The sequence below is a fragment of the Orcinus orca genome, chromosome 19, assembly GCF_937001465.1.
Source record: "Orcinus orca chromosome 19, mOrcOrc1.1, whole genome shotgun sequence".
Lineage (NCBI taxonomy): Eukaryota > Metazoa > Chordata > Mammalia > Artiodactyla > Delphinidae > Orcinus > Orcinus orca.
In genome coordinates, this window is record NC_064577.1 from 19809107 (window position 1) to 19822163 (window position 13057).

Here is a 13057-nt window from a genome sequence, read left to right on the forward strand (position 1 = left end):
ATTTTTTAATTTTTTTTAATAAATTTATTTTTTAAAAAAAAAGAATTAAATGACTGGATTTTAGTTTTGGTCACAAGTTTGCCATTTTATTCTTAGTCTTTTGCAGTACAATAGCCCCTTCTTTGTAAAACAGTATAATAACAGAAAGAAATTTTAAAGATTTGCCTCTAAGCCACACTGATTATTTTCACTTCTTTCTGTTTCTCTTCCCGGCACAATCCATACGCATCCCTTTTAAAAAAAAAAATTGTGTCTTGTGTTCTTTACATCATTACAAAATGTTTCTGTATGGTTTTAATAGCGATTACTTATAATGGCTATATGGTATTTAGTTAAGTTGATATAGATACCATCATTTACTTAGCCACCACTTTGTTACTTCATATTTGAGAAGTTTTAAGAATTTTAAATAGGGACTTCCCTGGCCGTCCAGTGGTTAAGACTCCATGCTTCCACTGCTGGGGGCGCAGGTTTGATCCGTGGTTAGGGAAGTTCGGCATGCCTTGCAGTGTGGCCAAAAAAAAAAAAAAAAAAAAAAGGATTTTAAATAAGACTATATTGAATGCATCCCCGTGTGTAGCTTTTTTCCTTTTTTTACAGCTTTATCAAGATCTAATTCCCATACCATACGACTCACCCTTTAAAGTGTACAGTCCAGTGGTTGTTGGTATGTTCGCAGCATTGCGAAGCTGTCACCACAATCAGTTTTAGATCATTTCCATCCTCCCATGTCCATCAGCAGTCACCCCTCATTTCCCCCAACCCTAGGCAACCACCAATCTACTTTCCATCTCTATAGATTTGCCTATTCTGGACGTTTCATGTAAATGGACTTATCCAACCTGGGGTCTTTTTTCCCATTTGAAAAATTGTGAAAAAATATAAATTTTTAAGTGGCATTAAGTACATTCATATTGTGTGCAACCGCCACCACCATCATCTCCAGAACATTTTCATTTTCCCAAACTGACATGCTACCCCATTAAACCCTCACTCCCCACCCCTCCCCTAGGCCTCGGCCCCCACCCTTCTACTTCCTGTCTCTATGGATTTGTCCCCTCGAGATCTCTCCTGTAAGTGGTATCATGCAGTACGTGTCCTTCTGTGTCTGACTTCTTTCTTTTTTTCTTTAAATAAATTTATTTATTTTTGGCTGCGTTGGGTCTTTGTTGCTGCGCGCGGGCTTTCTCTAGTTGCAGTGAGTGGGGGCTGCTCTTCGTTGCGGTGCGCGGGCTTCTCATTGCGGTGGCCTCTCCTGTTGCGGAGCATGGGCTCTAGGCACGCGGGCTTCAGTAGTTGTGGCACGCGGGCTCAGTAGTTGCGGCTCACGGACTCTAGAGCGCAGGCTCAGTAGTTGTGGCGCACGGGCTTAGTTGCTCCGCGGCATGTGGGATCTTCCCGGCGCAGGGCTGGAGCCCGTGTCCCCTGCGCTGGTGGCGGGTTCCTGACCCCTGCGCCCCCAGGGAGCCCCGTCTGGCTTCTTTCAGTTGGCACAGTGCCTCAGGGTCCATCCATGTTGGAACACACATCTGCATTTCTTTCCTTTTTACTGCCAAGTATTATTCCATTGTATGGATCTTCATCTGTTCTTCAGTTGATGGACATGGGTTATTTCAGCGTTTTGGCTGTTATGAATAGTGCTGCCATGACGTTCAGGTGCAGGTGTTCATGTGGAAAGATGTCTTCATGTCTCTTGGGTGACCCAGGGGTGCAATTGCTGGGCTGGGTAGCTTTTTTATTTGAAATATCCCTTTAAGCTAAGAGTCCTAAAAAGATTGTTAGGTCAAAGGACAAGAATCTTTTACAGCATGCCCCTGGATGTCTGTTGTTTTTCCAGAAGGTTCTTAAAGGTGTGTGGCCGCCAGGGAGGTGATGCCCTGGTCTCCCGATAGCCGTCCCAGCAGTGGGCATCGTTCTTTTAAAAGTGTGTGTTGATTCAGGAGTAGGAATTTCGCTTCGTTGCTCCGACGCGGTATTTGTTCTTATCAGCTGCTCTTCCTCCTCGGGCTAGACCTCCAGGTGGGAAACATCTGCTAACATGTGAGCCCCATTCGAGGGGTTGTTTTCGCCTGGTCCCCACAGAAGCTGTGAGCGGGTGGCCAGGAGCCTGTTCCTCTGGACCTGGTTCCGGGGGCCAGCTCTTTGCAGGAATGGGGCCACACACTCAGGCTTCACCGAGCACAGCCAGGGTGAGCCCTGGGGAACTTGGGGGAGGCTTCCTCCAGGCTGGGAGTTTTGTAATTGGTCTTTGAGGCTGGAAGGAGACCTTCCTTTTTGGTGTCGTTCATGGTGACGGCTGTGGTCCCTGGCTAGTCTCGTTGGCTGATGGGTGCCTGGCCGGCGGGGTGCAGCCTGTCCTGGTCGTGGTCCTGTCCGTCCACACACTAGGAGCACCCTAAAAGCCGTGGAGGCGGCTCCTCTGCCTTCCTGAGCTCCCGTCCACAGAAGGCTTGAGGTAGGTCCTGTCTGTTGCACACTCACTAACTCACTTAATACTCACCCCCTGTGAGGGGAAGGGACTGTTGTGTGCCCGTTTTTATGGATGACTAAGCTGCAGCTGAGAGAGCTGGAGGAATGTGGCCACGGTCAGATGCCCAGGGCCGGCCTGGGCCCCGTGCTCGCTCCCTCTTCCCCGAGCAGTCAGCTGGCTGTGTGCTCCGGCTTGGGCCCTCGGGGTCACCGTGATCTGTCTCCACCACACGCTGTCGCTGCTCTTGCAGGAAGCCTGCCTCTCAGAGGACAGGGGGCTGTTCCCAGCCGCGGCCCCTCCTCCTGCAGGCCCGGGGGTGAGGGGGGGCGGGGCCTCTGTGGGCCTCCCTCCGCATGGCGCTCCCCTGCACTCGCTGGGTCACGGTGTGCGTGCCTCCTGCCTGCTTCTGTACTGTGCCTGCCAGTGCCCTGGCGCGGAGGCCCCTCAGGCAGTTTGGGCTTGAACTGGGAAGCCTTCCGTGGCTCGGCCCCTTGCCCTCGCCTCTGCCCTGGGGGTGCGCATGGGCGAGGCCAGCAGCCCCAGAGCCGCAGGTCAGCTCGATTTCCTGCAGCTCTGACCTGAGCACCAGCCCCCCACCGGACCTTTCTCTTCCCGTCAACTGGCCCAGCGGCCTGGCTGTCGGATAACAGCCGGAGACCCCGGCGGCCCCGCGCTCGCGGCCTGGCCCGGCTCCTGCAGAGCCCTGCGCCCCCAGCTGCCCACCCGGCCCTAAGTCGGCGCCCCCAGCCCCCGTCCCGCACCCGCCTGTACCTACTCTGGAAATGCTCCATCGGGTGCCCCGTGTCTCTGCCTCTAGAGGACACACCCACGTGCACCTAAGCTGGGGACCCCCAAGGGGGGGGGTCCCAGTTAAAAAGAACTTGGGTCAGCAGCCTGGGGCCTGTGAGGCTGACAGGCGTCTCCTCTCTGCTGCGGGCTGGCCTGAAGGGCCTCTTTGTTGCGGGAGGGGAGCGTGTGGTGTCCTAATTAGGCCGTCGTGGAGTTGGGGCTCGGACAGAGCTGCCCCTTGGAACCGAGCTCTCCAGGTGGGAGAGTAAGTTAGTGATTTTGTGAATTTGTCAGTCTTTAAAGAAAATAGGAGATTAAAAAGAGAAGACTAAATGCAGTGTGGTATTCTGGATTGGATCCTGGACAAAAAGGGCATTTTAGTGGAAAAACGGAGAAATCCGAATAAAGCCTGGAGTTTAGTTAGTAGTTCTCTGCCGATGTTAATTTTTCAGTTTTGACACGTGAGCAGCGGTTCTGTAAGATGTTAACATTAGCAGAAACCGGGAGAAGGGCACATAGGGACCCTTACACAATCTCTGCGACTTCTCAGGAAATCTGAAATTATTCCAATATTAAAAGTTTATTAACGAAAAAAGGAAGAACAGGGAGAGAGTTGACCTGGCAGCCGATTGCACTTGATCCCTCACCCCTGCTGCCTGTTCACTTCTCGGCCCAGGCCTTCTCAGCTCCACCTGGGAAATCAGGAGGGCAGGCTGTGGCCGGGGACTGGGGCCCTGGCTGCTCTCGAGGCCCCAGCCTTGTCTGTGGGTGTCGGGGTCCCAGGCTGCGTGCGCCAGGGTGACCTTGGTCGCTGCTCCCTGCAGGCGGTGCGCTGTCGCCATCGGGCTGATCACCCCTCGGCCTCACTGTCTTCCCCTCTGAGACGGGCTGCCCTCCATGGGGGCGGGTCTGGGGTACATAAGACGAGTCTGTGAAGAGCCCGGCCCAACAGAAGGTGTGCTCGCTGGACACCGGATTCCCTCCCCTTGCGCTCCTGCTGTGCAAGAGGAGTGCGCAGCGGCGCCTTGACGACGCGAGGTCAGAGGTGGCAGCTCTGAGGGTGAGACATGGCCGGCGGGGCACGGGCAGCCTGCCCAGGGCCCAGGGTCCATGTCCAGAGTCGGGAGATGTGACGTGTGTCGTGAATGACTCGTAGGCAATCTTACCGGCTGGGCTCTGAGACCTGGGAGCTTCAGCGTTTGGATCCCTGAGGAAACGGTGCCTCTGCCTCGCAGGTGGGCCGGGCCGTTGGGCGCTTCCTTCCGGAAGGGGAGCCCCTGTGGCGCAGAAACCCAGAAATCAGGAAGCTGGGTATCTGCAGGCTCCTGGGCATCAAGCGGCCGGGGTGGCTGGTGGGCGGCTGTTTACCTGTAGGTGGCAGTGGTGACATGGGAATGCGAGGGAAGGGTGTGGGGGGCCATGGCACGGGGGCGGGGCGGGGGGAGGCCACTGAGTCATGGGCTCTGCAGTGCTTCCTGTTTCGTGCTTAGTTCATTTCACAGCTGCCACGTGAGAAAACCCGCTGTGATTATCGCATCTTAGAGATGACGGAAAGCCTTAAAGAGGTTGCGTTCCGGGGGTCACACAGTAATTGGCTGAAGTTTGAAGCCACCAAAGCGTGGGTTCCAACTCCCTGCTCAGACTCCACAGTCACGCCTGTTTCTCGTGCTTCTGAGCCCAGAGGGAGACCCTGGGGACAGCTGGCGCCCAGCGCTGATCTCCCCAGGCCACCCAGGGCCCAGCGCCCAGGGCCGCAGAGGGTGTGCGGTCATCACTGCTTGGCATCACAGGCCAGGCCAGGCCCTGCCGCGGATGCGGAGACGTGCTGCCTTTGTGCAGCTGCAGGTTTAGACGGGAAGCCAGGTACCCCCACGGTTTGTTACGGCCGTCACATTGGGAGAACCTCCCAGAACAGAGTTGGAACGGCCTTGAGAACTTGGCCCTTGCATGGACTGTACCGTCAGGTGCTGGCGCCTGTCAGAAGCATCCCTAGGGATGGTATCTAAGGAGGCTCGGGGGAGGACGTGGCGGTCAACACTAGACATGGGCAGGCTGGCGGGGGCGAAGGCTTTCCAGGCCGGAGAAGTCCAAGTAACCTCCTGGGGGCGGGACGCAAATACAAGGCCCCTTGGCTGGCAGAGTCCTCTGGACCCGGATGTGGCTCCCGCTTTCACACTCGGGCAGGTAACCTACCTTTTCCTGAAATGAGGGCTCAGCTCCGATGGGTCTCCTCTTCCCTTCATTTGCTCTCACAGTGATGATCGGGTTTGGTGAAGTTCTATGTAAGCCCAGGAATGCTAACTTTCACCACTTCTATTCAACATGGTACTGGGAGTCCTTGCTGGAGCAATTACAGCAGAAAAGAAATAAAGGACATCCAAATGGGAAAGAAAGAAGTAAAATTATCTCTGTTCACAGATGACATAACCTTGTATGTAGAAAACCTAAAGATTTCATGAAAAAAAAAAACCGTGTTAGAATTAATAGATTCAGCAAAGCTTCAGGATAAAAAAATCAACACTCAAGAATCAGCTGTATTTCTATACACTAACACTGAACAATCTGAAAAGGAAATTGAGAAAACAATTTCATTTAGAATAGCATGAAAAAGAATAGAATCCCTAGGAATTAACCAAGGAGGTAAGAGACTTATACACTGAAAACTACAAAACATTGCTGAAAGGAAGGAAAGAAGATAAATACATGGAAAGACAACCCATATTCATGGGTTGAAGACTTAGTACTTTTAAGATGACAATACTACCCGAAGTGATCTGCAGATTCAATGAAACCCGCATCGAAAGCCCACCAGCATTTTTTGCAGAAATAAAAAACTCCATCCGAAAATTCAGATGGAACCTCGGGGACTCCAAATAGCCAAAACAACCTTGAAAAAGAAGCACAAAGTTAGAGGACTCAGCTTTCCTGATTCAGAATTTACAGCAATCAGAACAGCGTGGCTCTGGCATAAGGACAGATGTACACCAATGGGATAGAATAGAGAGCCTGGAAGTAAATCTTCCCATATATGCTCGACTGATTTTTGACATGGGTGCCAAGACCGTTTAGTGGGAAAAAGACAGTCTTTCCAACAGATGGTGCTGGGAAAACTGGATATCCCCATGTAAAAGAATGAAGTGGGACCCATACCTTATACCATATAGAAAACTTAACTCAAAATAGGGCAAAGACCTAAACATAAGAGCTAAAACTATAAACGTTTTAGGAGAAAACAGGGGGATAGCTTCATGACGCTGGATTTAGCAATGATTTCTTGGATATGACACCAAAAGAAAAAAATAGATAAACCAGACTTAATCAAAATTGGAAACTTTTGTGCATGAAAGGACGTTATCAAAAGAGGAAAACACAGCCCACAAAATGGGAGAAAATATTTGCAAAGCATGTATCTGATAAAGGATTAATTTCTAGAATATATAAATAACTTCTAGGGACTTCCCTGGTGGCGCAGTGGTTAAGAATCTGCCTGCCAGTGCCGGGGACACGGACAGGTTCGAGCCCTGGTCCGGGAAGGTCCCACATGCCACGGAGCAACTAAGCCCGTGTGCCACAACTACTGAGCCTGTGCTCTAGAGCCTGTGTGCCACAACTACTGAGCGTGTGTGCCACAACTACTGGAGCCCGCGTGCCTAGAGCCCGTGCTCCTCAACAAAGAGCAGGCCCCGCTCACCACAACTAGAGAAAGCCCGCACACAGCAACGAAGACCCAACACAGCCAAAAATGAATAAATAAATAAAAATTAAATAACTTCTACAACTCAACAACAAAAAAACCAAACTACCCAATTTAAAAATGGACTTGAATAGACATTTACCCAAAGAAGATATACAGTTGGCCAATAAGCATGTGAAAAGGTGCTCAACATCACTAAGTCATTAGGAAATGCAAATCAAGACTAACAAGGAGACGAGGAGACGAGGGTGTGGAGAAATTGGAATGCTTGTGCACTTCTGCTGGGAGCATAAAATGGTGCAGCCGCTGTGGGAAACAGTCTGGCAGTTCCTCAAAAAGTTAAACATAGAATCACCGTATGACCACCAATCCCACTTCTAGGTATACACCCAAAAGAACGGAAGGCAGGGACTCAAACCGGTATTTGCACACCAATGTTCATAGCAGCATCATTCACTGTAGCCAAAAGGTGGAAACAGCCCATACAGATGAGTAAACAAAGTGTGGTCTCTACGCGCAATGGAGTGTTATTCAGCCTTAGAAAAGAAGAAAATCCTGACACTTGCTCCAACATGGATGAATCTTGAGAAAATTATGCTTCGTGAAGTAAGCCAGTCACAAAAAGGACAAATATTGTATGAATCCACTTATGTGAGGTACTTAGAGGGGTCACTTCCTAAAGACAGAAAGCAGAAGGGTGAGTGCCAGCAGCTGGGGGAGGGGGATGGGAGTGAGGGTTTAATGGAGACAGAGTTTCAGTTTGGGAAGATGAATAATTTCTGGAGATGATGGTGATGACGGTTGCACAACAATATGCATGTACGGAATGCCACTGAGCTGTGCATTTAGAAATGGTTAAGGTGGTAAATTTTATGTTATGTATTTACCCCCCAACACAAAAAAAAAATCATGGGGACTTCCCTGGTGGTCCAGTAGTTAAGACACTGAGCTCCCAATGCAGGGGGCGCGGGTTCAATCCCTGGTCGGGGAACTAGATTCCACATGCCGCAACTAAGAGTCCGCGTGCCGCAACTAAAGATCCCACGTGCCGCAACTAAGACCCGGCACAGCCAAATAAATATTATTTTAAAAATCACCAAAAAAAGAAAAGAAATCATAGGCCAATGTACTGTCAGAGTGGGGTAGGGGACTGGGGGGATCAGAGATCACTGAGACCTGTTGCCTCATTTGGCAGGAAACAACACCTAGAGAAGGAACCAGAGAAGAAAAGGGAAGCAGAGTCCAGGAGCTCAGGCAGAGCCAGGACTGGAGCCAGGGTCCTCGAGCTGCAGGGCAGGGACTCGGTCTGTCTTGCCTCCTGCTGTTTCCCCATGCCCAGCCCTCAGTGGCTGTTAGCTGGAGGACTGTGTCCCGTTCCTTCCCCGGGGCGGGACCCCCAGCCCCCTGGCGCTGTTGGAACACGTCTGTCTGTCCCTGCCTCGTGCCCACAGGTTCTGGTGGGAAGGCACAGGGCGGGACCCAGGCAGGGGTGTCTCACCTGCAGCCAAGGTTGGAAGCAAGTTCTCCATCACCACCCACCCCGCTGCCCTCTCCAGCTGCGGGGTGGGGGAGAGGGGCTTACCCGGTCCCTGAGGACTTCACACCAGCTCTGGCTGGTTCTTCCTGGCTTGTCTTGTCCTATGTGCCCTGCTTACAGGGGCTTGCCGTGGTCTGTCACAGTTGGTGGGCAGGGGCGGGGTTGCCACTCACTTCCCCATGGCCCCGTGGCACTAGGGCCCAGGGATCGGGGCCCCAGTGCTGTGGTTTGACTGGGTCACGACTGGCCGTCTCCCTCTCCCTGCCCGCAGGTCAAGGACGGTGCAGGGCACTTCTCAGGCTGCTAATGTCAAGTACATGGCATGGGGACCACGGGGTTTTATTTTGCCTTAAAGTTCCAGAGGAAGCTGCCTCTGTAGTCTGCGGGCTGTTCAGATGTACTTTATCTGCCTTTTAAGAGGGGTGAAGGAGGAGTGGGGCCTGCTGGCGTAGAAAAGGACATCCCATAAAGCAGGGGCGAGGCTCTCCAGTGGAGGAGGGCCAGCTGCAATTAACATTCACAGAGCAGGTTAGGAATCTGGAGCAAGCGGCCACCATGGCTCTGAGTACAGTGTTGGGGTTGATTTTTCTTTCCCCCTGGCTGGTCTGTGCCCACCTGCCCCACTAGCATGTAGCAATGCGGAATCCAGATGGCTGCTTCCGTCATTGGTGCGTATCATCAGATGAGCTTCTTGCCCATCCGGACCCCCTTTCCTCCGTTCTCCACACCGGGCACGAAGCAAGCCGGAACGCTGTTTCTTTGCGCCGGCACCTCTGGGCTCCTTCTCACACTCTTGATTGTTGGGGAGGTAGAAAATTTGGCTGTTTTTTCCTCCATTCTCACCAGAAGGATGTTGCTGAATGCAAAAATGCTAATCCAGCCTCTTCCGCCTTCTGGGGCTGGCTGTTTCTGAAGTTGCTCCATTTCACAGCAGAGTGTGGACGTCCGCAGCCAAGAAACCAAGCCACTGGGTCTCGAGGCTCCTCCCAGCAGGACCGCCTGGGATTTCCCCCTGCGTGGGAGGGGTGAGGGGTGGGCTGCTGGAGAAAAGCCCGGCTGGGAGAGGGCACTGTCATGGCTGGCAGGGTCGAGCGGCCCCCGACCAGGTATCAAACCCGTCCCCCCTGCAGTGGAAGCGCGGAGCCTTAACCACTGGACCGCTAGGGAAGTCCCAGGGTCGACCTTCAAGGCGCCCTGGCCCCCAGCCCGCACCAGGCAGGAGGCAGCCTTTTCTGAATGGAGAAAATGCCATGGCAACATCATCAGGATGACATACTCCTTTACGCTGAAGGTTTAATGGGAGCTGTGTCTGCCCCTTCACAGCCCTGCCCTTCACAGCCCTGTCCAGCCCTTCCCTGCCCAGGCCTGCTCAGCCCCTGGTCATTAGCATATCACCGGGGACCTCTAAAAGGTCAGCCCTTTGCAGCCCGGGTCACTGGTGCTTTGATCTTTCTCCATCCCAAGGGCTAGCTGGCGGGAATGACTTGGCCCTCTTCCCCTGGAGCATTGTGTTTCTGCTGTTGCACCAGGATTTATCTTCTGTTTTGACAATTTACGTGATAAAAGAAATGAGCCTGAACTTTGCGTCCTCTGGCCTGGGGACAGGACGGAGGGAGGGAGCCCGTGGGAGTGGCCACAGTTGCAGGGCAATCAGATCCAACTCAGTTCTGTTGCTGGGGGAATTCTTTTATGAGGAGAGGAAAACGAGAACTGATTTGAGCTCCTTTGTCAGCCGTACCTCCTTCATCTGTCTCAGCCGAGCCAAATACCCACAGCTGCATTTCTGTGGCATATCCAGCAAAATGAAAAGAAAGCAGCATTCTTTGGGGGTTGGTTCTTTACAATCAAAAGGAGTATCTATCTTTTAGCTTGAAAACTCAGAACGCCGGTAATTGGATAGAAAGCGCTGACCCCGAGGATGGGTTCTCATGCCTTTGACCCCCTTCCCGGTGCCGGGGGAGGGGGAGGTTCATGGACTCTGCTGCTACCCCTAACTTGGATGTGAGGTTCATTGATTGAACGTTTCCTCTGTTAAGCCTCCAAGACAGTGGCCCTGCCACGGTGCCACTGCCGCTCTCTCTTCCCGAGTCTGTGCCGTGGCCCGTGCTGTGACTGGCCAGACCACCGGCGGAGGGCGGCCCTTTGGCCAGCTGGCCTGTCCCTTCGCTGGCTCCGTAGGGTCGCAGGCAGGATGGCTTTATTAGGAGGCCACTGGGTTTGTGGCCGCAGACACCCCTGCTGTGTGACCCCTGGGGGGAGTCCCCTCCTCTGGGCGTGGACACCTTGAAGGGGAGGGCCCTTCAGGGAGCCGAGTGGCTAGGCGAGCGGGGGTGTGGGGTGTGGGGTGTGGGGTGGGGTGTGGGGGCAAGGGTCGTCCCGACGCTGCCTCGTTCTGCCCTCACCTCGAGCAGCCTCTGCCCTCGGTCTTCCCTTCTCTAGACTGGATGGTGCTTTGGCCATTCCTCCTGCGTGCCTGCCCCTGCTCTCCCCCGATCAAATGCTCCTGCCAAGTGGCACCGTGGGCTCTGGTGGTTGAGACCCCCGCCCCCCGCCCAGCCCACCGCACGCATGGGCTCATCAGGGGTGACTCACCGCTTGGGGGCAGGTTTGCTCATTCGCGGGTAGGGAGTCTGGGTGCCCAGGGTGACGAATAAAGGGGGTGAAAATTTGGGGGATATAGCCTTTTCGGTAAAAATTAAAGCAGTGAGGCTTTTTCCATGCAGCCTGAAGGCTGTTGCACAGATGTTTGGAGCAGTAGCAGTAGCTGTTTGGAGTGTGTGCTCACCGCTTGTAAGGACAGCCTTCGTTTGGGCGTGTGAGTTCCAGGGTGTTGTGTACAAAACAAGCGTCCCTTCTCCGCAGCTGCCTCCGGTAAAACAAGGCCACTTCCAACACGTACAGAGGTCGCGGGGTTTTTATGGAGCGTCAGTGGAAGTGCAGGTTGTTTGAAGCTTTTGTTGAAAGGGGGGTGACGGTCTCCCTCTCGAGAATTGTGCAGTTAGGATGGGGCAGGCTTGGAATTCAGCTAAGATCCCAACGTTGGGTCCAAACTCGCCTGTGCTAACTGCTGAGGCCATATCAGCAAATGCCTAGGCGTTAGAGACAGACAGACCTGAGACCGGATGTCAGTGCCACCAACTCAGCTACGTGATCCCGGCCAAGGACCCAACCTCTGAGCCTCACTTCCTTCTTTCTAAATGTGGGAGAGAATCATGCCTACCTTAGGGGGATTTTTTTTTTTTAATTTTTAATTGTGTTAAAATACACATAACAAGATTGGCCATCTTCACCATTTTCAAGTGTTAAATACATTCACATTGTCGTGCAACCGCTCTCTAGACCTTTCTCGTCCTGCAAAACCGAAGCTCCGTCCGCATTCAGCAGCAACTCACCCCCCCCTCCCCCAGCCTCTGGCGCCCACCATTCTACTTTCTCTCTGTGAATTCGGCTGCTTCAGGATGCTCAAATAAGTGGAATCACACAGTATTTATCTTTCTGTATGTGGCTTGTTTCACTCAGCACAATATCCTTGAGGTTCTATTCATGTTGGAGCAGGTGTCAGAATTTCCTTCCCTTTTAAGGCTGAATAATATTCCACTGTGTGAACCTACCACATTTTGTTTATCCATCATCTGTGTCTAGACACCTGGGTTGCTTCCTGGCTATTGTGAATAATGCTGCTGTGAACATGAATGTGAAAATACCTCTTTGAGATCCTACTTTCAACTCTTTTGAAACTCTTTTTGGGTGTGTACCCAAAAGTGGAATTTCTGGATCATATGGTAGTTCTCTTTTTGATAATTTGAGGACCTGCCATATTTTTTTTTCTTTTTTTTTTGCAGTACGCGGGCCTCTCACTGTTGTGGCCTCTCCCGCTGCAGAGCACAGGCTCCGGACGCGCAGGCTCAGTGGCCATGGCTCACGGGCCCAGCCGCTCCGCGGCATGTGGGATCTTCCCGGACCGGGGCATGAACCCGTGTCCCCTGCATCGGCAGGCGGACTCTCAACCACTGCGCCACCAGGGAAGCCCCCTACCATATTTTTCATAAGGGCTATATCATTTTCCATTCCCACCAACAGTGCACAAGCCGTTTCTCCACATCCTCTCCGGCACTTGTTATTTTCTGTTTTTTTTAATATATATTTTATTTATGGCTGTTTTATGTAACTGGATCTTCATTGTGGCACAAGGGGTCTTTTAGTTGCGGCATGCGGGCTTCTTAGTTGTGTCACGCATGTGGGATCTAGTTCCCCCACCAGGGATCGAACCTGGGGCCCCTGCATTGGGAGTGCAGAGTCTTAGCCACTGGACCACCAGGGGAGTCCCTATTTTCTGTTTTTTTTGATAGCAGCCGTCCTAGTGGGTGTGAGGTGGTATCTCGTTGTTTTGATTTGCATTTCCCTAATGACTAGTGATTTTTAACACTTTTTTTTTCATGGACTTATTGGCCATTTGTATATCTTTTTTGGAGAAATGTCTGTTCAGGTCTTCTTTATTTATTCTAAAGGATACTAACTCCTTCTCAGATTTGCAGATATTTTCTAACATTCCGTAGGTTGCTCCGTT

The 13057-nt window shown here is 52.2% G+C and overlaps 1 protein-coding gene across 7 annotated transcripts in view; it reads left to right on the forward strand.

Moving 5' to 3' along the window:
- TOM1L2 (target of myb1 like 2 membrane trafficking protein) overlaps nt 1-13057 on the forward strand; it is an 83083-nt gene that overhangs the window by 29975 nt on the left and 40051 nt on the right. The window lies entirely within an intron of this gene.